Below are 27,354 nucleotides of genomic sequence, written 5' to 3' on the forward strand. Positions count from 1 at the left end.
ATCATGCTGGTATAGTGGTTAGTATTGGAGCCATTTGTCTAAACGGTGCCAAAATCTCCACTGAATTTTGAATGCTATGACAGTCAAAGGCCATCCATTTAAAGGTAATGCTCTTTGTATCTCACTGCCATTCTGTCAAGTTCCTTGAAATGCTACTGGAACAGTAGGATATATACCCATAAGCTGTGGGAACTTATAATTTTTCCAAACTTTAGGCTCCTGAGCAAATCACAATGATAAATAATAAAAGATTTATAATTTATTGTATATTGGAGGGACACATAGTCTATAACTTTTCTTCCAAATGACTGACTGACTAAATTTTGATTTTATTTTCTTCATGTGGACATTACACAATGGTTTTGTGAATGCTAACTGTTTTTTTTACAATGTTGAAACTTTAGTTTTCTTTTGAAGTTCATTACAAACCTAGAAATGTCCAGCTTATTTTACTATATAGAAACAACATACAAATTAAAGAATATTCAGTGTGGATCAGCATTTAGTTTTAACCTGTAGAGAGTCATACTAACCAAATGATCTTTTCTAATGATACTTACAAAGCTTTTTACAGTTTTCAAATTAATGTAGACATATTCATCGATCAGCAGAGAAGCACTAATTTAGAAAGCAATTGAAAGCATCTTTAAAAAAAATACAAAACATAAATGTTTGAATTTCATAGGGAGTTTTTAAAAAAAAAGTTTTGCAGACTGGACCAGAAGAAGTTTTTTGTAATGAGAATGGAAGACTATGAAGTGTAAAAAGGGGGTACTTTTCACTGATACAAATTCTTGTAACTATATTGCCTTCAGAAAAGCTATATTGATGTACGCAACAACTAAAAAAATGGCTCTGTTTAGCACAGTTTCTATGGTTTTTTTTCTTTGTCTCACATGACTTCTCATTAGCTATTATTGTCCTGATTTAACACTTAGTTGTGATAATATGAAAGCAATACGGGTAACAAATACATTCGTTAAGGATGAGGGACTCTCCTAATTGAAAGTATATATTCCAGAGAACAATGTTTCATTCACAAGAAATTAGGGTTTAATTACCTAACTGGCTTGGCTAGGTAAACAAAGACACACACACACACACAAAAAAAAAAAACTGCCAAAACATAGGCTTCACAAAGGATTTGGTTCAATTCAGCTAAAGTCCATCACTGTCTGTTTTTAATTTCAGGAAAAATACTATTATCCTTTAATACATCAGATGTAACTGGCTGCAATTCACTGAAATGCGTATTGATATGCTATAAAATGTTCTGGTTTGCCACGAAGCATGGGTTTTTTTGGCCTACAGACCATTGACAGCATTCTTAAAATCAACTGTTACAGTTACAATCAAATAGAATAGGTCAAACAGAAGAACTAAATAAATGGGTGTTTTGGTCAATTACTTCTTAATTATAACTATTATATTAACTATATTTATTAATTATTAACTTAATTATAACAAAGACCTCTAACTATCCAAAGAACTCTAAAACAGTGCAGGTCAAAAGCTCAGCTGCAAGAGCTACAGGATCTCCTTGAGACTGAAAGTTAATATTGAGGCCAGAAGTTTAAATGGCTGCATTTGCTTATGTCTGTAAACGAAGGGAGGAGAGAGCCAGCAGTAAGAAGCAGGAAGTGGGAAAACCAGGGAAAAATGTCAGCCTAGGAAGAACCCTGGGAGTATAAACTATCGTTTTAGGATCAAAAGCAGTCAGCAGCAATACCAGCTTAAAGCATTACATCTTCTTTCTTATTGTCACTTTTTCTTCCTATTTCCCCACCATGCTGCCCCTGTAGTTGTAGTGATGGAGGAGAGGAAAGGAAGAAGGAAAGTACTGATTGGCTTAAACAAGTCCTTTTTATTATTATTTTTTTTAATCCTGATCACCTCTCTGACCTAGCTCACAGTGCCAATAAGGAAAGCCTCCTGGCACAACTATGGAGGCAGGAACAAGGCAAAACAGGGAAGTAGTTTGTTTGTTACATGAAATCAAAAATACAGTTTATTTTTCTCATATGAGTGACTGAAAAGGAAGACTTCATTTCTGAAACTGCCTCCTGTTGATTTTTTTGATGGTGTTTGAATCAGTTTAACTTTGCACAGCCTGTTGCAGTATGGAAGATACCTGTGCTGCTAGATTTGGTAATACAGTCTTTTAACTTTCCACCTGTATGGAATTGTTAGTACTTTTAGCTTTTAAATAGCTTTATTTGTGAAAATACTAGCTTATTGATGGTTTAGCTACATATTTTAAAACTTTAGCTTAAAGGTTCTTTTCAAGTTTACCTTCTTAACCAGAAATAAATCATTCTAGTTAAAATATCAAATGATTTTAAAATTAAATTAAAAAATCTTTAATCTAAAAGCCAATACATTAAGAATTCAGTGTATTCTAATAACCTCTTTATTTTAGGAAATGAAGCAACTAAAAATTGAGCTACAAGAGATGAATACAAATTTTGAAGAATATTTCTTTTGATAACTAACCAAGTTTTCCTGCAAAAAATAAGAAAACAGAAGACTTAAATCTCCACCCATAAGTACCTGATATGTAGATCAAGGTGCATTATCAGCCGATAAGTATGCATTTTAAAATGCCAGAACTTGTTTGCAGATATCTTTGTCAGAATGTCCTAAATGTTCACCAGCTCACTGGTGAAAATAAGAGTTGGAAAAAAAAGGACAAGTTAATAGAACATGAGTATCCAGGGGATTCTAGGAATAAAGAACAAACAACTGCATTTAACCTGTGCTGCTGATCGAGGTGAATGAATAGGCAAGAACTGGTTTTGTGCCAGACATGTAAGATATACAAGATCAAGTAATACAACCACTGTATCAGGAAAGGCTTTCCATTCAAGTTATAAAACATGGCAGTATGAGCTCACATTCATTTTTACAACATAGTTGTTTATCAATATTCTGCGGTTTTGATGCATAATACAATTCTTGATTTAATTCACTGGAGTCACTTGGAAAAGAAACCTGTGATAGTGATGAAATGAACACTGGTTCATCAACAGAGAATGCCAGCTGTAGCTGTGGAAACCAACCCTCAGTAGATTGCAGGATTCAAAATTGATTGCTTGTGTTATGATTTATCCCAACGTTAATGGAAAAAAGCCTTCTAGAGTGGACTGAAGGGACTTTTTTTCCCATAAATCCAGACTTGGAACTTATGAATTTATTTATTTTTTTTTTTTTACAAAGAAACAATTTTCCTCTAGGCCCAATGCTTCATTCAACTACACCATCTAAGACTTTTTTTTCAAATGAGCTACAGCCATAAGAGAGATTAAGAGATTAACTTCCTTTCAGAGCTGAAAGGTAACAGTTTGTGATGACCTGAGAAGCACGGGAATATGGAGGAAGAAAGGGAAAGCAGTAAGCGTTCTCCTGAATTAACCTCAAGGTAGAGCCCCACAACAGCCAACAGCAGTGGTGTTGGGGCGCCGCAGGGGCTGGTGGCTCCCAGGGCCAGTGCTGGCGGGGGCTCCCGGTGGCGCAGGGCCAGGGCTCGCTGCCGGGGTCCGTCCCTTGGCCCGTGAGGGAGCAGGGCACGGGGGGCGGCTGAGGCAGCCCCAGCCTGGGGGACATCGGGCACCGCCGTGGGGATGGGACAGGCCGAGGCCCGGCCAGTGTCATGGTCAGGAGGCTGGTGGCCAGGCAGAGGCCGGGCCGTGGCGGAGCTGGAGCCGGCACCGCTGCGGTGTCACAGGGCAGGGACCGACAACCCCCGGCTGGCCTGAAACGGGGGCCTGGGCTGGGCAGAGGGGAGGTGCAGGGGCGGCAGGGACAGGCAGGGCTGGCAGCGCCCGCAGGGCCTGGACATATGGAGAGAGACAGGTTCTTCCAGAGGACAGCTCAAAACACCCAAATTAAGCTTTCAGCATAAATGAGAAGAATGAGAGGATGAGAGGAAACAATAGTTAACCCTAATCTCATTTCTCCAGCTCCATGTCCGTTTGGTGCCTTCAGCAGTACGCTGTCCGAGCCCTTATGGGACACGGCTACAGCCACCTTTTCCCCCTGCAGCTTGCAAACCACCAGGACTTGCTGCCAGCCCCCGGGAGGTTTTCGGGAGCTGGCAGAAGGGAGTGCCCCAACGGGGCCCTTTGGGGGTTCACAAAACATGCCAGTGAACTCCAGTTTGGCCACAGGGGTGTCTGCTCTTTTGGCCACTTGACATTTTGGTTTTTGGCAAGCATCTGACAACCAAAAGCAAGTGCTGTGCAAGTGTAATGCCTTTGTCCAGCCCTGATTCATTTTGGCATCAGTGACTTGACGCTTTCTTCACCTTGAGATCAGAGCTCACGCTGGGGGCGTAACCCTCCGAGGGCTTATGTGTTGCACGACCACCTGCATCCAGGCTGTGTCTGAGAAGCTGCACGGTGTCTGTGGTGCTTTGGGGCCTCCCCCGAGTGCTATGACTGCCCCGTGTAAGAAGTCCACATCTCTGTCTGTGTGCCCTGACCTTGTGCCCCTGGCGCCCCTAAGGGGGGCGGTGGAGGGGACAGGGACAGGGGACGGGGGCTCCTCTCCCACCCGTTCCCCGCTTTGGGCGTCGCGGAGGCTGCGCGGGGCTCCCCGGCCCCGCGGCGACTTGGCGCTGCCTCTCCCGGCGCCCCACGACGGGTGGCGGTCGCTCATTAACTCCGGCGACATTAGGCGCGGCGCGGCGAGCCGAGCCGGCAGGGCTGGGGCCGGCGCGGCGGGCGGGGGCGCCGGCCCCGCGGGGGCGGCAGGTCGGGGCGGCCCCGGGGGCGGCCGCCGCCCCGCCCCGGCCCAAGGAGATGACTTAACGCGGCGAGGCGCCGCGCCGGCGGTGTTCGGCCGGAAGCGCTGGGGCCCCTCGGCGGGGAGCGTGGGGCCCGCGGCCGTGGGCGCGGGGCTGAGGGTCGGGGTGAGCGGCCGGCTGTGGGGAGGGCGGAGAGCAGCCCCGGGACACGGCGGAGCGGCCTGGGCTGCGCGAGGCGTCGGGGCAGGAGCCGGGCCCCGGCGGCCCGCAGTCCCGGCGGCGCGAGCACGGAGCGGGCGGGTGCGCGGGGGTCCCAGGAGCGGCTGTGCCAGGGCGGGAGCGCCGGGGCGCCTGGGCGGGGGCAGCGGCCGGGGCTGGGGGAGGTGAAGGAGCGGTATGAGAAGAAAATGCTGAGTGGAAAGCCCTGAGCCACCTCGGAGGAAAAATGAGGTGATTTTGCTTTGAGGTTGAGAGTAAAACGGGTGTACACAGAAAATGCATTATGAACCAGGGTACAAAACTGAAGAGAGGGGTGAAACTTATTTTTATTAGAAAATAGAGTCACATCTTCAGGGTCGGCTCTGCCTAATTGTCCATGCTGCTTTTATGCAATGTGCGGGTCTGGAGCCAGTTCACTGTAAGAGAATTAATGCACCTCCCACTTCAAGTTGTGAAATTACACATGAACCAATTAAAAAAATCACAGAAATGCATTGCAGAATTTGGGAAATGTTTTATCAGTTGTTTTCTTTTATACTTAGTGGTAGATATATCCAGAAGCCTGTCATCGTAAAACTTGTAACAGCAGACCAGTAAAACAGTATAGTATTTCTCATCTTTCAAAGCTGAGGAACTGTGCAGCAATACACATGTTTCTTTGGGTTTAAATGTTGATCTGGAATATGTAGCTATAAAAATGTTAGAGGATATAGGAGGGTTTGGGGAAGCTAATAGTCTATTGGATTGGTGGTTTGGTTACAGGAGGGAAAAAAAGCAGTGCATAACAAGCAGAATGCTGCTAAGCTGTTTAAGGCAATACATGTGTAAAATTATGAGCAAATGGTAATTGTTTGAAAAGAATAGTTACACTGAAACCCAAAGTGAGCGAGAGACTGGCCTGATCAGCCTGTCAGCCCACATGGGCCAAGGGTGGTTTGTTTGTCTGTCTGTTCAGCCAAGGCATCTCTGGTTTCCTAGGATTAGTCTGTCTGCAATGGTTGGTAGGCGTTTTTTTTATTTCTTTTTTAATTTATTGTTCAGCAGGTACTTCTTAGCGCTATCAAAAGGCACCTAAGAGGGACATACCTTTTTTGAGAACTTGGAGGGGAAGGAGGTTACCATTCTCTCACTGGTAAGAGTAATGACTGTAGCTGTATATTTACTGCAGCTCTCTTAAATCATAGAATTTCCCCGGCAAAGATAAAAGCCCATCCTACCACCAGAATTTATTAACAAACTTCTCTTTGGTGTCTGTGGGATTATGGGACAAGACTTGGAGGAATTAGCAGCATTGTTGCTCGAAGTGTGAAGAGTAGAAGGATACTTGCTCACCATGCTCAGTTTTAAATGAAGTGTCTTTTTCTGTCTTTCCTTGTGCAAGTGCGGGCTACTTTTCCTGGATTGAAGGAAACCTCTCTGATCTGTTGGTTTTACATTAGTACTGTGCTGATTTTTATTCTGCTGATGCTCTGTAAAGCTCAGTGTCCTCCATTTTAATCTGAGGAAGTGACTTGACATTAAGGTGAGATTCCTGTTTTCTGCAGAAGTGCAGCTCCAGAACACCTACTTCTGAAAGGCCAGTGTTAGTAAGAGTTCAAGCAGATCACCAAGGTTTATAAGTGTTCAGTGAGGGCAAAGCATTTGAAAATGAAAGGGTTAATGAACTTTTAGAGGTCTCCAATGCCTGATTATTTCAAACTCTGTCTCTCTCATAGCCAGATACTGGAAGAAGTTAAAGTTAATTAACATCTATTTTGGCGATCTGCTCAGTTTAATTATTTCATTACATCCTGTTACGGCAGAGTATCTAAATAATAATGATGATAAAGACTTGTAAAAGTGCTTGCTTGGCAGAGGAGCTGCATCATGAATCGCTGTTCTTGTGCCCTTGCTGCAGGTATGTTTTGTGTATTGACCTGAACAGACTGTTTCTAGTGATGCAGCCAGACACCTAGTTGCTATGGGAAAAGGGGGGGGTTAAATACTTTTGGGATATACGATGAGCAGTCTTTCTTCATTGATTCCCTTGGAAGAAGCAAAAATAAATCCACAATATTTAGTGAGTTAGAACTTCTAAAATTAAGCTGAAGAGAGAGAGATGGTGTTTTTAATGTTATAGTACCTTTTAGAGTTTCAGGAGATCCTTTGGGCCAAGATCTTCTCAGAATTTTTGCACCGTAACTGTCATAACCACTCAGGAGGGTGACTTTTTCAGGAAAGTGAAGAGTACACATGGTATACTATATGTATACAGTTTGGGGGGCAGTCAGTGTGGTTGATAGAAATGGATGACCAAAGTGAATCAAAACCAAATCAATGATTTTTTTTTTTTTAATGATATAGTCTGAAATCCTTCTTTTGGGCATGGCTTTTTCATGAGGGTTCAAACCACTTGATGTTCCAGCCAGCCTTAGAAAAAAAGTACTAGTTTTCCTTTCATCCATAAACAGTCCACAGAAAATGGTATTCAACAGTCATTAGTGAACTTCACATGAGGATGAGTTTAGTAGGAAAAACTGAAAATAAGGTAATTATGGTTCTTTTCCATTTTCTTCTGAGTCATGTTGTTCAGGCTGTGTTGGGCTCTGCTTCTGATTTTGTTTTTTACTGCTGTAAATCAAAACCCTTGATACTTTGGATATGCATTCGTAATGTCAGAGAAGCACACAGTGTACCTGAAGTCTCCTCAGGCATGCTGTTTCTATCCTGAATCTCCTCTTAGGGCAGGCAGTGCACTCAGGTAGCGATTATAAATGCTCACTGTCAGTGGCATGCATCTATTTAGACCAAAAAGACTGCAGGTTTTTTTGAAGCCTGGTCAGTTGTGCATCCTGCCTGGCTGGATAAATGCTATTAATCTTTAGCTTTCGAAGATTCACTGTTGACAGCAATGTGTCTTTGTTCAACTGTTTTTGTTTTCCAGTGAGAAATGTGGGATTTGTGATGGAAAAGATGTCTTGATTGTATTTGATTGAATTTTCTCAGTCTCTCGACATCCAAGCTAGAGTGATGAATCTGCTCCTTGCTGATCCCCAAAACAGAATAAACTGAAGCATAGCTAGGCAGCATGCCTGCCCATCTGAGTTTGCATGCCAGATTCAGGGCAGAAAGACAAATGGTGCTAAGATAAAGCTGTTCTGTGTGGTAGATCTGTAATAATGGTAGGAAGGAAGTGATAACTTTTGCAATTACCATATTATAGCCCTTCAGAGATGAGAATCCTGCACATTTAGGGGATGGTGAAACACATAAGGCTCTAGAGCAGAGCGTTCATGGTAAGGAAAAGGTAGCTTATCATTGCATGCATCTGCCTTTACAAGCTGACATATTACTGGGTTCTGTGTTCATGAAGTCGTAACACAGCTTTTGTGTTCAAAGATCCTCAGGGAAGGAAAGATCTGTCAGAAAAGAAGTGGTCTCGTGAATGGCCAGTTCCATAGCTCAGTGCAGAGGCAAGTGTAACTTGAGCAAAGTTTACAGGAGCACTTAGAGCTGCCAACAGTGAAGGCAGAAAGATGTGAAAGTAAAATGACAGCTCCAAATGCAAAGCTTGTTCCATCCTGCATTAGCTTCCTTGTGTTAGCTTTGCCAGGTCTGTCTTGCTGGTCTGTTTGGAGTGAAGGATTCACTCACCCAGGGGAAGGCTCACACAGGTTTCTGCTTGGTGGCAGCACTTGTGAGACTTCTGTTGTTATTTCTGAAATGATTGAATAAACAATAACCTGGCCAGCTCTTTCTGAGCAGAAATGAATATCCATAGTCATCAAAAGTGAAGGAAAAACACCCATGTTAAACTCAATTTTTCTGTTATGTTGTGAGACTTCACAAGAGCAAAGGTGAGGGGCAGTGTCCCTAGAGAGCAGTTCTTCAAATCTAAAAGCAAAGCATTTATGAGGTAAACTGTTATTCAAGAAAGCTTTTCTCGTACCATTAAAATTTTCTTTAAATATAAAATGATCCAAACTCTTCTTATTCAGAAATAGAATATTCTTCCATAGACTTTTGTCAATGAAAGTATGTCTCCTTTCTGCTCCCTAAAGCTTCTCAACATTCACCGCCAACCCAACACCTAGCTGGTAAAAAGACTTTTCTTACAACATTTTCCATTACCTAGCCTGGGGCTGCTCTTTTCTTCTGTATTTCAGAAATATTCCATTCAGCGCTCGTTCTGCCCCATGGCATCCTCTCTTTTTGAGTCTGTCCCTCAACAACACAAATTCCTCTTTCCCTTTCTTCACATTCGGATCCCTTTCTCCACTGGGCATCTACTGTAATATTTTTTCCTTGTCCTCTATTAATAAAACACATCAGGAAAACCTCTGGACACTTTTCAAAAGCAATGCTGATTTACAAGCTTCAGTGGAAGAAACTTAAGTTCCTCCTGAGAAAATAATCTCCTTTGACTTGTCAAAATGTTTTGACAGTGGATTGTGTGGCAACCTTGCTCTACTCTGACAATTACATTCTGTAAAGCCTCGGTGATTAAAACCTGCTTCCTCCTAATTTTATTTTGGGACTGCCACACATCTCTTGCTCAGCCTTTGCAAGGAAGCCATTGAAGCCTACATAAATATCCTTGCAAGTGTAAGAAAAACATGCTTGTAAATTTCCTTTGGGTCAAAAAGATTAATTTGTTCTGTTAGCATTCAGGCCACTGAGATTTAAATATAACTAGTAGAATGCTAAGCAAAATAGCCTGCTAGGATCTAATATCTACTTTGTTCTACTTGATTAAACACAACACAAGTGCCACTGGACCTCTTGGAACTACATAATATACTTTTATACCCACATGCCCCAGTTTCTCCTTCATTTGCATTTACTCCGACTTTTGAACTACAGTACTTGCTATCAAATCTCCCATGCAGAGAGAAAGTCTGAAAGAAATTAGCTCTGTTCAACCCCCCCCCCCTTTTTTTTTCTTCTCCTCTCTCTCCTTTTCCTTTATAGCCTAAACCTCAAATTCAGGGAGAACTGATAAACTGCAGTGAGATTTAATATGTAGCAGAAACTAAGGGTCAGATTTTTGTCATGCTTATTCATGCCAAGAGGAAGCCTAACTATATAAAAAGGGACTTTACAGGTAATAAGATATTGCTGAGAGCAAGTATAGTATAGTCTGGTTCTTAAAATATAGTTCTAAAGTAGTTACTTTGAAAAAGCATACTCAATAGTGCTAGGATTTTTTTTGTTTGGGGTTTTTTTGGAATAGAACAGTAGTTAGAGACCTTTTTAAAGAAGATTGAAAAGGAAGATAAATTAGATATTTGAACTGAAACATCTGGCTAATATCAAACTGATGTAATATCTTAAAGAGAAACACTGGAATCATTGTTTAACCAAGCAACCTTATCACAGTTATCAAGCTTCTCTAAAAAGATCTAAAGCTGTAGATATAGCAAAAAACATTCGTGAATATTCATCAGGACCATAAGCCTTTATATAATTAGTACCCAAGAAATGAATATTAATGATATATGAAAAGTAGCTGTGGCAAGTCCCCACCAGCCATGCTGCTAATAGGCAAGATGCAAAAGGTGGCATCACTTTGTCAAATCACAAATAAAAATAAGCAGCATAATAAATGCAATGTTCTCAGTCACTAGAAAAGTGCTCCTGTGTGTTCAAAAGGTGCCATCAGCTACAGAGTTAGCATATGTGTATGAGAAATACTCAGGAGAGAAGGCTGAATTACTTTATTAACAGGAGAAAAGCCAATAAGTACCATGACTTGAAATAACGTTATTGCATGTGAAACCTTTCAGAAACATTCAGGGGAAAAAAGTACACTATAAAAATACAATGCATGCTCCAAATTGAATAGCAAGTTCTTGAAACCTTTTAGAAAGAATTTGTGTTCCAAAAATAATAGATAATATTTTTATGAGCCCTGATAAGCTTTGGAAGTAGAATTTAAAATAAGTGACATGAATTCCGGACTTCTTATTTATAATCTTTCAGCTATAAACTTTGTATTTCTTTGAGAAAGGCAAGTCATCTTCTCTTCATAACCAAATGGAGAAACGAAATTGCAAATAAATTACATTCCTACCAGAACTGATTGATTGCTGGAGCTGAGAACGTTCAAGTACTCCATTTGACCACATTAACTTCTGAAAAATGCACATCCGCAGTCTCGAGCTCTTCTCCCTGACCATATTATAAGCATTTTCTGCTACTTAAAATGTAGCATCAAAGGACCATTTTTCTCATTGTTAAACATTAAATACAATGTTTGTAAACAATACATTTGTTGTTTCAAACAATTCAAAAAACCAAATATGTATGTTTGTGAATAGGGAAGACATTATGCAAAGCTTAATCTATTCATAAATTTAAAGGAGGCCTGAGGAAACTCATTAATTGTGCAGAAAGCACTGTAAGTTTTATGAAGGGGAGAATTTTATTAAGGAGAGAATGATTCCCCCTCAGAAACTGGAAGCATTTTCTGCGTTTCTGTACCTTTTCAGCCATAACAGCCAACTATATTGCTCACCAGGGATTGGAAGAGAGCAATAATATTTCCAGTTCTCTCAAGTTATTGATTAGAGTTGTCCATGTGTTCAAAAACACAAGGAAACTATTACATGTTCAACCCAAGAAAATGACAGAAAAGCAGAATGAGACAGACGAGAAGTGTATGGGAAGAGAAGAGGCTATTGAAAGTCTCATTTCATTATAGTCTGTTTCTATGCTTCCTAATAGAAGAAAGTCTTTCATTATTTTCCCTTTATTCCTCTTAAAAAAAAAAAAGCTAATGTTTCACCTTCAGATTCCCCGTCTTTCATTAACGCATGTTATAGTCAATCACTAGTATTCTTTGCCTATTTTTTAGTTGCTTGCAGCTTCTACTTGTAAGATCAGGCAAATCCTTTTTGTGCTCATGTTTCCAGCTGTTCTACCTACATGGCAGAAATCTCTGCCCTACTTTATTCAGACTCCTAAATCCACCATCATCCCTTTTTAACAGCTTGTGAATGGATTCCTGGGAACACACAAAATAGGCCAATGATACAAGGTGAGCCCCTGGGTGAGTTACTGAAATAACAATTTACAAATGACTGTGGTTGTGAGAATATTCCTACTTATGATAAGGATGGGGGTATTACAAAATACTTGTGTATATTTAGGCAGGCTTCTGTAATTATAAAAATGTCTTGTATTTAGAAAGTGAAAAAGACTGTGTACTTCTAAACTTGAAGGATATAGGAGCTTACAGGATTAAGATTGTATTTGCACATTTTCATGATCAGATACACAAATCTCTGCTATACAGAAAGCATTTTCATGAATTTTGGTAATTAGAAATATATTTTTAATGTTTGATTTGCTATTCATATTCCATAGTTTTGAAAAAGGTGTAACTTAGAATGCTACAGTAACAAAAGTTAGTTAAATATTTTAAAATGATCAAATAAAACTGAAAGGCTAGCACCTCATCTACTGAAAACTGAGCTCTTCAATGAGGGATGTGATTACTAAGTAATCTAGGTTTCCCATGTGTTAGATCTTCCAACAAATTTCCCTTATTTAATTAACAAATCATTTATGTCAAAGTCTGAGTAGGAAGTAATTTAGAGAAAATAGTAGTGAGTACATTACTTGGTTCAGTTTTGAATCTTAACAGAAAATGTCCTTGGAGGTGTATGCAAAAAGGCTTAATCTTAATATTTTACTAGTTTCTAGAGTTGAAAGATAATTTGGACAGGAGTGTCAGATACTATAAATAGGTATGGCTCTACAATGTCCAGCTAGTCATTTCACGTTTGTGAAGATCTGGGAGAAGAGTATGTTGCCTTCCGGTATCAATGCTTAAAACATTATTTATGTGATCATATGTGAAAATTGCATTATGTTTACCAAAGCAAGTATATTTTTTTGTTTTGGGGAGCTGCAAAGTATGCACACATTTGTTAGATGTAAGCTCTTTCGGCAAGTGCAAGAAAGTAAGTGCCCTTAAAAAGTATTCCCATTTTTTTCCAATTGTATAAATTTTGTGAATTTTCATTCCACAATAGCTTCTCTATTAGTCTACTGATCTTTTCATTTAGCTTGGTAAAGCTAGCAGAAAAACAGGGAAACATTGTTTTTTGATGTATTACTATAGTGACTGCAGTGACAGCTTTAGTCATACACTATGCTGAAAGAGTAATTAGCCAGATGGAAATCTGAGGCCAGCTAACATTTTGGACGTTCAGTGAGATAGTGCAATTATTTGAAAAGCAGTGCGTATTTCATCACGGAAGTGTCAAATTCTTTCCCAAGATGATTCATTTTCAATCAAAACCTCAGTTATCTGTATTTGCAAAAAACTTAGGAAGTTTTAGAAATTAAAATACTGCTACCTAAGTCTTCCCATTGCTTCTCAATATTGAAACGAATGCTTAGCGCTATGTTCTTTCACTCCAGATCACTACACCTGTATGTACACTATGCCTACAAATCGGTGTTGCTTGGACACTATGCTATCACCTGGGTCCCAGTTCCATGTTATTTTATTGGTTTTACAGAGGTGTTAGACAATCAGACTGTAAATCTTTGCAGCCTGCTGTAATGCCCAGTGAAATTAGTTGGAAAGAGTGCCATTCATTTCATGAGATTTTTTTTTATTTGATTTAATATTGTTGCTCCATATGTTAGTAAAGAATATTACCAGAGCATAAGCTTTAACAGAAATGTAACTAAAAAGCCACTGAACATACTATAATGCAGAGAAGCCCCACAAGGCTAAAACCAACATGGAATAGGGTCCCAACGTGCTATGCTGATACAGCCAACACGTGGTAGCTCTTCTGAGTGGTAAGGATACTAAATTAATAGTGTTATTCTATTTTCTAAGTATCTGGAAAATTATTTTTACCCCAAAGACCCCGACAGGTCTGACTTCCTCTACAAAACTGGCTGCTTAAATATCATAACTTTTAATGCCAAATCCCACCTTCCTGTCCTTCCATGATTTCTATACAGACCCATTGATTTTTAGATCCAAATGTGATACAGAAAACATTTCTGATTCTCATTCACCTTTTAATTTTGGTTATTGCCACCCAATTTCTCCTCTTTCTTGTCTATATTTTTCTTTCAGTTCTAACAATTTATTAGAATTAGTGTACATGCTTCGCCTTTCCACTCCAGGAAGGTGTGTAAAACTTAATGATGTTGCACTAAAGCCAGCAGTGACTCCAACAGTCAGATGTCTAGAACTTGTCCTTTGCATCAGGGTTAACACAAAAACAGTGCTGAAAACGTCTTCCCTTTTCTTTCCCACCAAATGTCAGGCTTAAAGTTAAGAGCATCAATTGGTTGTAACCCAGACCAGCAATCCAGCGCCCAGACAAAAGCATATTGGTTAAAATTATTCATGCTTTTCTTTATCCAGTTCCTTGGTGCACCACATTCCTCAACTGTATTTTTGCTAGCTAGATATGTATCTTTTTTTACCTGTCAGGCGTGTTGTGGGATCACATTGTGATGATGAATTTTGTATAACTCTAGCAGAGTGACATCAAGCTTATTGGTCTCATTTTAGCTGTTCATTAACCCAGATTTTATAATCTATCAAGATTTCTGAGGTAAGAGACTATATGTTAATCCATTACAACACATGGATTGTGCATAGGAAGATTCTTGTGAATTTTCAATACTGATAAAATATTTCTTCCAAGGTGGCCTACTGTCTTGCTCAGAAAATCCTAGGAACTTTACTACAGACATGCTCCTGGGCTTTCCTGTATTTGCAAGGAGCAGCACAGCATGAGCTGTATAAAATACTATTGTTTCTATTAGACCTTCCTTAGCAAAATGGATTAAATACAAAAACGTCAGCCAAAATAAGAAGCTTAGGGTCTTATCCAATGGAAAGCAGATGTTGGTGTAGACACTCAGGCACACAGGGCCCACTGCCCTCTCAGAGTTACTGCTTTGACACTGACCATATAATATTGCTCTACTAGTGATGGAAAACCATTTTCTCCCCAAGACATTCTTCCCCATTACACTCATGTTAGCTGTACAAATTAATTTATGCTCATGAATGAGGTAAATACATATCTTAGCACACTGAGTTGCACATACCTGTTTGATACCCTATATTTTTCTACTGGCATAACTTTAAATGCCCTCAGAATGAGGCTTGACAGTAACTACCAAGGTTTGCAGATGTCATTGGGCAAAATGAGGCTGTTCTGCCATCAGACTGCAAATCTGCTGCTACCTGGGAACAGAAGACACGAGCCCAATGGCTCTCACAGATTTCCTCACCGCTTTTCTCCTCCTCGCCCTCACCACTGGGTCATCCGGAGGAGCCGCAGCTGGGGCAACCAGGGAGCTCCCACTTAGGAGCAACGTTTTATTCTTCCAATATTGCACCCAGTACCAGACTGCTGTAGTTACATATGTGCAGACTGGCCAATGCTTACAAAATCCTGTTTTCTTAGGTTATTTTCCTTGAACTGTTTTCCACAAGATAAAAAGCTTTCTAAGGTGAGACTTCTTGTTTTATTACTGTCATCCATTTTCATTATTGTCACTTCTGAAAATAATGGAGGGGAATAATTAAAAAGACCTCCAGAATGTCTTATTTACTACTTTTGTGAATACATTTTAATCATTTTATGGGAAAAAGCATTTTTTACTGGCTACATTTGCAACACTTAATCAACAGCAATATATGTATGGTAGATTAAAAACGCCTTAATTCAGTGAAACTCCTGCCAGTTGTTAATTCACTGGTTTATGCTAACCTGCAACATTAGTAAATATTTCCTTGATTTTCTTAGAATATATATTGTTTTAATGGCATGGTGTCATTGCTGTTAAAATTTTTTGAACTATCTAGTGGAAACACACATTTTAGAAAAAATGTCCCTCGACTATAAATGTTAGGGTAAAATTTGGCTGGCATTTGCTTTGTCCATTAGTGAATTTCCTGTTAATATTTCTTATAATTGGCTTGCTTATTTCACTACTTATATTTTATTAATGGTTAAAATGCTTTTATTTTCCACAACAACAGAAGAGGGACAGATGACTTGCAATAAGCCAAAACCACCATCAAAGAAAGTTATGCAATCCTGCTGATTTCACAAGTAGTTGTGAGAACAACTTGTCCAAATTTGGGGGGAGCGGGGGGAAGAAATCTGCATAGTAAGTTAAAGAAAATCCCAAGAATTTTCATGCTGTAGTTCTGAAAATCTAAAATGGATTGATAAATTGAACAAGATTAAAGGAGAAACCCTGTGACTATCTGGACTATGTGCTGCTAAAATTCATTATTCCAGTATACTTCCAATGAAGACAAATAATGGTTTTGCTTCAGAACCACAGGAGGTTCAAGATTAGGCACAATGACACATTTGGTATCAAACAAGAGTTAGCTTTCAGCAATAGTATTTACCCAGTTCTGTTTAGTTTGTTATTTTAGGTTGCATGTAGTAGTTTGGATGTAGTTGAGTTCTTAGTTTGTAGTTGGATGTACTTGAATTTTTTTGGTGACACTAATATATCTCTGCCTGGGGATCTACAGCAAATCTTGCAGTGCAAAGGTTTATGAAGAAAAAAGAAAAAAAAAACTAGCCAGGAAGTTAATAAAAATATGTCAGTCCCCAACAGAGGTTTGACCTAAATGAAGAAGTGAAAGTCTGGGTCAGATCAATGAAGTTTTGCTCAGAGCTGTCGCACACTGACAGCCCTACTACTTAATCAGGCATCTCCTTGACAAAGACCCTTTTGAAATCTCCGATTTGGACAGTGCTACAGGGGCTGCCTAATTCACATCCACCTGATTCTCCAAAATTGTCTAAACCAGAAGCATAGCCCCAGAAGAGCTCTGGATGTGATTTATATTGTAAATGAAGACTGCATTATATACTGAGCTCCTGCAGAGTGTATTCCCACCTCTTTCAGCACTCAGCCACGTCTAAATGGCGAGGCCAGATCTGCCGCCTGCACACGGCTCGGCACAGTGCACCCAAGGACTGCGCGGCTCGAGGGTCCAGCTCCACGGCATCGCCCGGGGAGGGCAGCCCGCCAGGGTTAGTGACCAGCTCTGCGCTACGAATTGTGGAAAGGACAAGGGCAGCTTAAAAATGCAGCTGTGAAAAGGTACAATGTACAATAGTAATGCCTCCTTGGCTATTAACATAGGGTAAGGATGCTACCCCAAAATAACAGCTGGTCTGCTCTCCGACACTTCTGTCTTGAATTACTCACAAAGGGCCCCAGGGATTCACTGCAACGCCGGGAACTGCTAGAGCAGAAAGAAACCACCGCTGTGCGTGTTTCACTTTTTCCCTGGCCATAGCCCTTGTAATTAATTATTATAGATGGAAGTCACATATGGGAGCGTCTGTGACAGTCTTGTGTATTTAAGGACTTGTTACATGGAGGACACTCTCCTGTGCTGTTCCAGTACTATAAATCTGCTTTTTGGAGAATATTTCAGCAAACTGTACAATAAAGTTGTCAAAACTTGCTAGATCATTGCAAACTTCTTCAAGACAGAGTCCACCTAGTGCTTGAAGTTAGACAATGTCGAGCATGAGAGCCTCAGTTCCTGTTGGATGCTGAAGAAGGTATTAAAAAGAAGCAATACTTTTTGAAATGTATCAGAGAAAATAAAGGCTTTCATAGCAATATAGCTCCTTACTGAAAAATTAAATATAAATTTGATTAATCAAATCAAAGTTATTTGTAAGGAGATATTTTTATTTCTTTCCTTTTATAAATTGTAACATATTAGTTATATACATGCAAAGTAGTGTATGGGACAGATAAGAATTCTGAAACTACTGACATGTTACAGAAGTAGCAGCACATGATTTCCTTAGTGCTTAAATAATTTCTAGGTAACCTGGCAAGGATAGATTTTGTTCTCAGTAAGGGAAGAAGAGAATGAACTGGAGTATGTTAGCAGCTTTATAAAAACAATATTTTTTTCTATAGCTTTCCCACTAAATGTAAATTTAAACAGTATGAGCTACGCAAAATGGACTCCTGATAAAACATAAATGCATCATAACTACAAAGATCAGCAGAATGAAAATGAATATGGTATGTTCCTAAACCAAAGACTCTTTGGCACGTGTAAGAAATAGTTTTTCCAATAGTGCCAGATGAGTTAGAGGGCAAGGCACATTTGACTGCACAGCAAAGAGATGCTCTGGCTGTCAGCTGAGCGGTGTTCCACCTTCTATAAATGTCTTTCATGCACAAAAGGAGTCTGGTTTCAGGTGGTACTGACTCTAGCAAAACAAATCACCTACCCAGCTGGAAGGACACCTCACGCCCGCAAGAAGATTAATGTCTGTCCTCTCTTACCTAGACAGTTAGTTAAGAAAAAGTGCTGTATAGACTGCAAAATTAGGGCCTGATCCTCTATCAGGCCTTTTACAGCAATAAGGTTTATGCTACAAGAGAAATTTTCTGAAATGATGCGTGCGAATAAGGCTTAGCTTTATAGTTTTATGGATGTGGCAAGCATGTCTCTATCTTACTGATAGGAAGAAGTTTCTCTATAAAAGTTACTCTGTTGAATAGTATGCAAAATGTCTGAGTGTTTTAAGGGGGGGGGGTGTTTTTTTTTATTCTGCTTCTTATCCTAAGCTTGACCTTTTTTTCCCCTCTTCTTTCATAGGCTGCTTTATGAGACTCCTTTAAAAAGCAAAGTTTTTATTACCACTGGTGGGAGCCGGGCTACAGCAACAGATCGCAGGATACGGTCTTTTGTGTTATTCAGCATGTGTAAAATAGAATTTTCCAGTGGGTGCCAAAACGGGCCTAATGCTGAGGCCGCGGAAGGTTTAGCATTATCATTCACCTCGGCAGCAACTTCCCATACTGAAGCTGAATCAGTCGGAGACTCCCACGGTGCATTAATTGGACGCAGCAAACTGAAAGCTCCTTTTTTTTTGGAATGGGGCAGCCTGTCTTTTTAACGTGCACTTGCATGCATACGTGTTTAGGTTCTTCAAGCAGTTCTCTTAGTAAAACTATAATGGAAATATGTTCTGCTACTAACAATATCAAGATATGTTTAAGTTTGCAGAAAAAAATAAACTTTTCAGTAGTGCTGTTTAGAATAACAAGAGGGATATAAACTTTAATTATCTGTAGTGGGAGAATGTACTGTGTTTTAAACATTAATAAGTAATAAAAGAAAAAGAATATTAAAACAACATCACCATCTAGTCTACAATTTTATCTGCAGAGTTCAAAGTACTTACCAAAGGCAGACATAATTACGTGAGTACTGAATGCTGATTATATAGCCACACTGTGGGCCTTGCTGCTTTCTTGTATCATCACGCATATCAGCAGGGTGTTTTTCAAAATTATAGTTTTACAAAGTAAAGTGCAAGAGAAAATCAGAGACATTTCAGATTATTTACTTTCTAAATGCTAACAGAAGCTAGTTTTTCCTGTAGAATATGTTATCAGATTTATTTAAAGCATATCGTTCCTTGTGTTAAATAATTAAGCTGAGATACTCCTATGTGTTTTATTGTGCCAAAGTGAAGACTAGTTACAAGTCAAATAATTCAAAAATCTTTTTTTTTTTTTTTATGATTAACAAGCTTTTGAGGAAATGTATTAAGACTTTTATTGGATGATATCTAAAAATGAATACAAGTCCTATGTCCAAATTAGGTAGTTAGCTCTGGTTGAAAGCTTCAAATATTTCATCTTATCTTCTTTTTTTTTTTAATGGCACACCTGACATTAGTCATATTCATACTTAATCTCCAGAATTTTAATATCCTTGAGAAACATTTTGAGCCTAATTTTAAAAGTTGCAGACCTGAAACTGAGAAAAAAAATATATATCCTGGACTTAAAAGCATTGAAATATAGAACTTAAAATTCAGTCAGAATATACATTTCTCAATAGCATATTACTGGGAGACCAGCATGCAGTGGGAATAAAGGTATCTTACTATAGGTGGAGTTACCTATGGTTGCAGTGTCACAACATTTCCCATTAGCAAATATTATTATGCATTGCTTCTCGGTCTGCCTAACTTTAATCACTCAGAAGTTCTGCATGTCAGGATAACTCAGGGTGAATATTTTTTTTATGTCAAGGTTTTGGCCAAAAGTAGTCATAATTTCAAAGAATAGTTTTAGAGAGAAGGTATAGCTTTGCCCACAGTAAGAGCTCTTGCAGCCACCTGAACTCAAGAAGCTCCTTTATTTGGATTAGACCAGAGAAATTTAGCAAGATGGTCGATTTGGGCAACAGGGATGTCTATGCGTGGAAAAATGTTCAAATCTGACCATGCTGGAAAGGTATAACTGTGACGTGTAACGTGTATGTGCTGTTTGACCTCAATAATTAGTGGAAAGGACCTGAATCCCTGGTATTCAGTCGATGCTTACGGCATTACCCATTGGAGCAGATGTTTAATGTGGGATAGACAACGTGTGCCACAATTTCTCCCATCTCTGTGCAGTGGCGAGTTTTAAGAAATCCACGCAGGGGCACGTGGCAGGGTCCTAACCCCAGCCAGCCTGGGGCTGGGGCAGGCGAACTAGCACCAAGGGGACAAAAATAAATCCCGGGAGCCTGGGAGCATAGGTGTGGAGGGGAAGCAGAGGCAGGGGACGAGAACTGTGCAGTGAGGCAAAACGGATTGCGCTTGATGGGACAAGGTTTCCTCAGGGTTACAGGTACGCTGAGGAGATCAAAAGGACTAATTTTTGTTCACCTGAGATTCATCAGTGTATGACCTACTTCTTCCCTCTGCTTTCCTTTGCAATTACTGCAGAAAAAAAAATACAATATTTATATATGTGAGCTGAGAACAGAAGGAGAATTTCTGGGGGTGGGATAATCATGCCTGAAGCACATTAAGAACTTAATTTTTAATTTCACTACAAACTGTCCTGCATTCGTTTGAAATAAGCTATTTCTCATGGAAGAATATCCTGAGAAGGGAAAAAAAAGGTGTCAGAAGAAGTCATAAAGCCAAATAGCTCTAATTCAGCAAAGACATCAACAAAAAGAAATATTAATACAAAATATTTTAAAGAAGTAAATGTGATAGATGTTAAGTTTAGCAACTGTTGTTGTTTTTACAATAAGTAAAATCTCTGCAAAATTCAGGTTTGATATTCTAAAGCAATCAGCTAAGCTATCATGTGAAATGTGCTGGAGTCATTAATTTGTCTTAAAAACAAAGAAAGGAATCTCAGGCCCACAGATGAGCCCAGAGAAAGGGAGTTTAATAAGGATTTTCTAGATTTTATCTTCAAGAGTCTTGATTGTCTGATTAATTAGAAAAGCAGTAAGCATTCAGCAATTGTATAAGGGCCTATTTAAAAATCTTTCAACATTCAGCTTCACTTTCTAAGATGGTTGCTTTCGTGGTGCTTTTTTTTTCCCTTTTGTTTTTTCAGATATGAAATTTGGTATACATATAAAGTTAAAGGGATGTGTGTGTGTGTGTGGGGGGGGGGTTGTTTTAGGATCCTGTCCAAAGATTTCAAAGCAAGATGTAATAAACATCTGTCAAGTCCTTTCAGAAAGATTGATGTCTTCCATTCAGTGAGTATATCCCAAATTACAGTCAGGGAGAACATCTTGGGCCTGTTTTTTTGAGATACTGAACATCTCTGGGGAAGTCATAAACACCCTGAAGTCCCAGTGACGGCAGGACTGGACCCTGGCTTGTTTTATGTGTTATTGCACAGGGCTTGATCCCATCAAAGCCCCATGAAGTGAGTAACAACAATCTCCCTGCCAGTAATGGGATTTGAATAGTCCTTTTGCTTGAGATTGCTGAAACAGTTTTTAAAAAAATGGGTTGAAGATTTTATCTATGAAACACCTTTCACGTTCATTACTGAGATGAATATTGCAGTGGTTAACATTTAGGGACCCTGCCAACCAGTAGTATCCACACTGTAAAATAGATTTAGGTGCCATAAAAATGGATTCACAGGAGTCAGCAAGGATCTGCTTAGACTTGTCAATAAGAAAGAGGGGGGCGGGGAGAGAAAAGAGTACGTCAGCACGGCCTTTCTGCATCACACCAAGTGTCCAGGGGGCAAGCACTCCATCTCTGAGAGTAACCTGGGAGGGCTGCTTTAGCAGAGAACAAAATCAAGTCAGGTATACAAAAGACTTTCCCAGGTTTCAGCAATACAAAGCTTAGGGATTTCCTGAGACAGAGACGATATCACAGCTTTGTTCTTAATTGCTCTTAAGGAATTTTTCTTCCATGAATTTTGTTCATGATTTTTTTTTTGTTTTGGTTGTAGGTTTACTGCTGCCAGCTCCTTTCCCCTATTTCACCCTGAGGATGGCTGGATCTGTTGCAGCTTGAAGCATCACACTTGAAAACAAACAAAACTGTTGATGTTTTAACTTAAAATTCTGTGCACTGGGGCTCAAAAATTGGGTGTTATCCTTTGCCTGAGTGTAAAATGACCTTGCCCATCAATCAAGTCTCCTAAGAGTAAGAGCACTAACTTGTGCTATGGGAGCTTTTAAACCTCCATATTCTCTGTCTATATGCATAGGTATTTAATTTTAGCTCTCATCATGTATTAAGCAGCTGAGCCCACCTACCAGATCAGCACTTACTTGTGAATTCTGCTGGAATTTAAGTGATGAGCTGGCCATCAGGATTTCTTTTATTCTAGATGGTGGGAAATAGGGGATAATTCGTTTCATCCATAATCTAAAAGCTCATCTAATCTAAAATAGGTTGGATGACTATGTGAACAAGTGACTATTTCTCTCCCTTGGCTAAAAAGGGAAATGTTGATATATAACATTTCAGACTTACAAAGTTACCAACTTGCCCAAGTACAGCCAAGTTTGGAAGAATAGTCTATGTTTTTTCCTATTATTGCAAAAAACACTGTCAAGCTGATAAAAATAAGGTAACCTGTGGCCTTTCTTCTCCTGTCAATGACCTTCCATTGTTTCATCTCTTTTCCTGTTTCTGGTTTGGTAAGCAATTAGTCCTATAGCACACAAAACACACAAAAGTTGTTCATGGCAATACCCACTAGTGCATAACTTTTTTTTTTTTTTTTTGCAATTATTAGTATATTCTGAGAATAGTGGAAGAAAGAATGTCTCCTAGATAAAAATAATTTTGATCTAGTGATTTCAAAATATGTTGGTAATTATTTATTATCTTTTTTTGAACATGGAGAGGAGATTTGCTTCAGGATTGATTTAGGCTTATTTTCTTCCCTGGAGAAATTTTGTGGAGGGACACATGCTTGTAGGACAGTAATCTCCTCTAAGTATTAGTAATTAATTGACTATCTGATATATCTCAACTGAAAACACTAAACAATTACAGTCAAGAATGCTATCAACAATTATGCAAGTTAGGATAAAATTGTAAAAGCTTCCAGTCTTCCTAAACCACAGCCCACAGGGATGAGTAGCAGAGCCCAGGGGATGTTTCTCTTTCACAGCATCAGAGGTTCCCAGTTGTGCCCATCACCGTTCAGCTTTGGCTTTTCTCTGAAATCTCCTCTACCATGTTTGACACCCACCCTGTGACCTGGTCCTGCGGTGAGGAAATGCGTTCGTTTATATGAATATCACTGAAGTTTTTGATGCCAACCTTTGTTAGGTGATTTTTTTTTTTTTAATAGACAAGTTATCCGAAGAGTAACTTCCCTGTGACAAATCCTGTGTCCTGGAGGATAAGCAGTCCGGTCTTGTAGATAGAGCTTTGCTTGCAAAAAGTATATTTTGTAGGGCATTGCAAGTTTTTCCCACAAATGGAATTACACATATTCATTTTTCAGAGAAAATTTATAAAATTTTAAAGACCAATATTTTGATTAATTCTAAATTTACAGTTGTTCCAATCTTAAGCCAAAGCCCACTGAAGTAAATGGGCATTGATCACATTTATCTCAAGGAAGATAGAGAGGGAGTACCTAGAGGAAACAGAGCAAGCAAGAAACTTAAGGTTCTTATAAATCCTACCGAAGAAAAAGAGTTGGAAATATTGATTTGCAATAATTAAATAATGTAACTAACTGAAAAAAGTCATTTACTTAGGTAAGGTTAATTTAATAGGGAATAAGATGTTTGATCCTGTTAGCAGACTCTTTAACATTATCAAGTGTATCATACTGAATGTATTCTTGATTGTTAAGTCAATAAAAATGTTAAGAGGAAAAATGTAGATAGAGCAGTGAGGAAATAAGCTTAACAGAATTTCCATCATAAAGCTTCCTGACTGTGCATAAATAAGGGCATGTTTAACATGCACACTGTAGGCAAATTTGGGTTGCTATAGTAGAACTGCTTGTGTTACTCAATTTAACTCATTTGCTATTAAATCCTCTCTCCCTGTAGCTTCAGCATGCACTGTAGACACACCCTAAAAAAAAGAGGGGGGGGGAGATCTTAGCTGGGGTTTAATTTTCTAGTGATATTTTTAACTGGCATAAACAATTCCTCCAAAAGCTTTTAATTTAGTAGTTAACAAGTGACAGTGGATTCTTCAGGACCACAACAGATGGTCTGATCCAGTTAGGACACTACGAAACCTTTATTAGCATCACTGAAAACTGAAGTGAGAGACTGGTTTACAATTTCTAGATCACATGCTATACCTAATGCAGTATATTTTTACCTAAAAATATACCAATATTTGTTTTAACAGATCAAACTGAGTAAGTTTTTCTCATTTATCAGGAGATAATCCCTCCATGATATTGTTCACTTATAAAAATAACACTCTAAGCTAGTATACTACTTGGGCATTTATCTCACAAAAAGGTTTCAGAACTTACTTAAAAATCAGAGGTACTGATTTTTACTGAAAAGAAGATCATTTTTTGTTTTTTTTTAACCTCAGAACATCCTCAACAAATAATTGTTCTTGAAAGTCTTCTTCAAAGGGAACTGAATACTACAGGGCATGATAATATACTTTTGAGAATTTCTTACCAAAGCCTTTCATTTGAATTTCATGCCAACCAACAATTATCTTCCTTAGAAGTAGTTTATCTCATGTCATTTTTTTAAACACATCTTTGTACCATTGAAATGAATGTCACAGTCTGTCATGCTTTTTGAAAATGTCTCCAGCATCCTGCTATTATATAGCCATGATTTTTGTCTTGAGAAGTGGTATTTCCAAAACAAGGTAGGTCATACCAAAATTATAGTTGGTAAAATTATTGCTTTCTAAGGGACTTCAACTTCCTATGTTACCAGATTATTTATTTCTGCCACGTTTGTAATGCTTCTGATGAGATGAAAACTGCACAAAGGATAATGGGTAACAAAAATTATAAAGGCTGTCATTTTTCTAATAATATGATAATATGAAATGAAAAAAGCCCAGAATATGAAACCTAATCAGCAGACATTAATAGTATGTTCTGGGTTTTTCAGGATGCTGGAATAGCACTTATACTGCTCTGCACATTTCAAAGGAAAGAAAGCTCAAGTAGGAATTTCCTGACAGCATAAGTTCATTTCAAGCTGCCTTCAAAAATATGATGTTATGGTTCAGATGAGGTCAGGATTATTTGCAATTTTAAAAAAATCAGCTGCTTTCATGGAAACTGAATGAAAATTAACACAGTGGCTTCGATGCCAGGTGTTGTAGGTGCAGGATGGCTCAGAGTTTAAACTGCCTCCCTACTAAGTCTTTTGCACTGCAGATTCCCGGCAATGCTGATAACTTGTAGTTTTTTCAGGACTTCACTGTGAGAAGGGAACGAATCTATCCAAAGTCAGGATCATCCCAAACCTGCTCAAACTCTGTTACTCAGGTAGTGCCTAATTGTTTTAACAAATTCAAAAAGTCAGCCTAGGTACATCTCTATGATAGAAATATCGATGTAGTCTGCCTTTCACCTCCAGGCAAGGAACTCGACTGAAAAAAACGTGCCAGTCTATGCATGCCAAAAGTAGCTCAAGGAGCTCCAAATCCCCTTTCTAAATAACTTTCCTCAGAAAAGTGAGGTTTAGGAGAAAACAGCAGTTGAGGTTGTTGAGGCAGCTAACCAACGATAGCTTCTGTAGCAAAGGCCTAACCAATTTGCTAAAACTGCCTGACAGCTTGCCCACTGAACACCACCGCTGCTAACGCCTCGTCCTGGTTGGAGGTCTGTGCAATTTTTGTCTGTGTAGACATAATTAAAGGTGACATAAAGTACATGTATTTGTCCACAATTGTCCCATCATAAATCCCACAATAACTTACAATTTCAGCACAAAACACGGAGTGACCATATTTTAGGGGAAAACACACTTACAATGTCAATAAGTGAAAAGACAATATTTGAATGAGGCAATATGGTTTCCCCTCAACTGTATAACAGCATTTTTGACTCAGAGGTTTACATGGCCAGCAAGGGGCAGGTTTGGCCCCAAATTAAGCATTTTTAAATACAAAACTATCAATTATTTATTTGATAATGGCATAATATTAAAAGATAAATTAGGAAAAAATATTTGTAATAAAAATCTGATTCTCCTCCATCTGAAGAAAGCTTTGAAAAGCACAAATGATCATTAAATATTTATTTCCTCCTGGCTTTCAATAGGAATGATGTCTAGCTTAGAAATTTGTATATCCTCGGCTGAGAAGACAGGTAAGTCAGCTGACTTTCTCATGATCCAGAGATGAGCAGCTGCCCTTCAACTGGGAAAGCAACAAACCTTCTGCAGGTCACTTTTATGGCACAATGTTCCACGGAAGTTTCGCCACAAGAAAAAAGCTTTCACAAAAACAAAAAAAAGGAAGGAATCTAGAAAAAAGGGGATAAAAAGAAATCTATGAACTCATCTGGTTTGTTTCAAAGGAAAGATTATGGGGCAATAACCTGTAAGCCTGAAAGTCTCATAATTCAGGCGGTTAAGGAACTCTCCTACACTAGTAAGCCTTACTGTATCATAGCTTTGTCACCGAGTGCTATATACCCATGTAATTAGAAACATTTCTCTGTTCCCTTCTGCCCGTCCCTCATTCTCTACCTCTCCCACATTCTGCATTTCTATCTCACATTCCTCTCGGGTTTCCCTGGGACCTCAGAAACCCGAATATTTATACCGAATAGGCTGACCGTAGCCTATTTTCAAACATGAGGCTGATGAGAAGGCACAGAATCACAGAATCACAGAATGGCTGAGGTTGGAAGGGACCTCTGGAGATCATCTAGTCCAACCCCCCTGCTCAAGCAGGGTCACCTAGAGCACATTGCACAGGATCGCGTCCAGGCGCGTTTTGAATATCTCCAGAGAAGGAGACTCCACAGCCTCTCTGGGCAACCTGTTCCAGTGCTCTGTCACCCTCACATTGAAAAAGTTTTTCCTCATGTTCAGATGGAAGTGTCTGTGTTTCAGTTTGTGCCCATTGCCTCGCGTCCTGTCGCTGGGCACCACTGAAAAGAGTCTG

General features: G+C 39.2%; 1 long non-coding RNA gene across 4 annotated transcripts; it reads left to right on the forward strand.

Annotated features, from left to right (window-relative positions):
* Positions 1-4,799: 4,799 nt before the first annotated feature.
* LOC106494286 (uncharacterized) lies at positions 4,800-19,102 on the forward strand. Of its 4 annotated transcripts, XR_010886934.1 has the most exons (5): positions 5,128-5,194; positions 6,005-6,095; positions 11,934-11,981; positions 16,868-17,065; positions 18,597-19,102. It is a non-coding gene; the product is annotated as an uncharacterized lncRNA (long non-coding RNA). The 4 variants fall into 4 exon arrangements; XR_010886935.1 differs by lacking the exons at positions 5,128-5,194; positions 11,934-11,981 and adding an exon at positions 4,800-4,909; XR_010886933.1 differs by lacking the exon at positions 11,934-11,981.
* The last annotated feature ends 8,252 nt before the right edge of the window (positions 19,103-27,354 follow it).

The sequence above is a fragment of the Apteryx mantelli genome, chromosome Z (genome assembly GCF_036417845.1).
Source record: "Apteryx mantelli isolate bAptMan1 chromosome Z, bAptMan1.hap1, whole genome shotgun sequence".
Taxonomy (NCBI): Eukaryota; Metazoa; Chordata; class Aves; order Apterygiformes; family Apterygidae; genus Apteryx; species Apteryx mantelli.